The following is a 1,782-nucleotide window of genomic DNA, read 5'->3' on the forward strand; positions in this document are numbered from 1 at the left end:
GGAGGCTCTGAGAAGGAAGAATGTTGATGCTCCCTCCTCCTTCACCCTGCACTCCCCTCCTCCACTCTGCATTCTCCCTCCTCCACCCTGCACTCCCCCACCTCCACCCTGCACTCCCCCTCCTCCACCCTGCACTCCCCCTCCTCCACCCTGCACTCCCCCTCCTCCACTCTGCTCCTCCTGGTTACTGTTGACCCAGTTTGAAAAGAAGTTGGAGATCTCCTGAAACAAAGGTTGGACTTGCCCCACAGAACCAGCAACCCTAACCAGCAGGAGGTAGCTAAAGGGAACTACACCCCATCTACCCACTCACCTTTCTCTCCTACCTTGTATTGGGGTGTTGGAAGGTATTAGGAGGGATTTGCAGTAGGAACCAAAATAAGATAGGATTAAAAAGAGTGCTACACCTCTCAGTATCTAGTACATTCTTCCTCAGTGTCTTACTATATTCCTAAAGCTTCTGCTGTTACTACAGCCACCACTGCCTCCTCCTCCTGCTCCTCCTCCTTCCACTTCTTCTTTTCTTCTTGTGGTTTGTTGTTGTTGTTTTTGTTTTTGTTTTTGTTTTTAAGACAGTAGTCTTTGCTGCCCTGGATCTCCACATGTTCATCAGGCTGACTTTGATCTCAGAAAGATCCTCCTGCCTCTGTCTCCCAAGTGCTGGGATGAAAGGAGTGCACTATCATGCCCAGCCTAAAGCTTCTAAAGTGAATTAAGAGAGAGACATGCTGTCTCAACTCTCCCTTTTCCCCCAGTCACTTTCTCCTATAGCCCAGAGGCTAAGCATTTATACAAACCTATAGGGGTCCAGCATGTGGACAGGTGAGTTCCAAAGAGAGAGTGGCTATTACCTACCTTTGTCTTGGGTGTCACCTTCTTCTGGCTCTGACACCAAGAAAACACCTCCAAAATTCCACTAACTAACACAATGAGAATTATAAAGCTGAGACTGGCAGGCAGTGCGATACCCAGCTCCCAACCTAACGTCATTTCTCAAAACTATGTCTCTCTCAACTGAAGAGTTTTTGTCTCCAGGCTGAGATTCCATGACATCACAACAGGCACATAGTGTGGCACACTCAGGTCACAGACACGCCCTTCCCTGTGGTTGCCCTTGGTACTGAGATGTCTGAGAGCCAAAGCTCAGGGAAGAATCCATCCAGGAATCTTCTGGGGCCTAGCTACACAAATTGTCATTAAGGGAGGAGTGATGAGGCAAAGTTTCAAAGGGCCTCTAAAATGGCTTGTTCCGGCTCACATTTTCTTTAGAGCCGGCCACTGTCCTAAGTTTGGACTGTGTACACTGCCACAAATTTCACACTGTAGCTTAGCACACAGAGTCATGTAGAATCGAAGAGAGTTAGGACAGTTGAGGTGTGAACCCAAGGAGACTTTGGCGTGCATGTTCTCTAGTTTCTGTCGCCCTGAGACACATCACAGTGAGTAGTGGCCTTCAAAGAGCACCCTCTCTTGGACCTACTGTCTCACTGCCGGGTTTGTATTTCTTAGTTTGGAATAACCACAAAAGCTGAAACAATAGTACAGTAAATCCCATTGACCCTTGCTCATGAATCCTTAATATGGGTATTTTGCCTGCACCTGTGTGCACCACATGCATGCCTGAGAGCCAGAAGAGGGCATCAGATCCCCTGGAACTGGAGTCGCAGACAGTTGTCAGCCACCAGGGGGCGCTAGGACAAGGCTCAAGTCCTCTGCAAGAGCAGCCAGCGCTCTTAACCACTGAGACATCTCCCCAGCCCCATTCTTAACATCTTATATAAC

This window comes from Acomys russatus, unplaced genomic scaffold (genome assembly GCF_903995435.1).
Source record: "Acomys russatus unplaced genomic scaffold, mAcoRus1.1, whole genome shotgun sequence".
Lineage (NCBI taxonomy): Eukaryota > Metazoa > Chordata > Mammalia > Rodentia > Muridae > Acomys > Acomys russatus.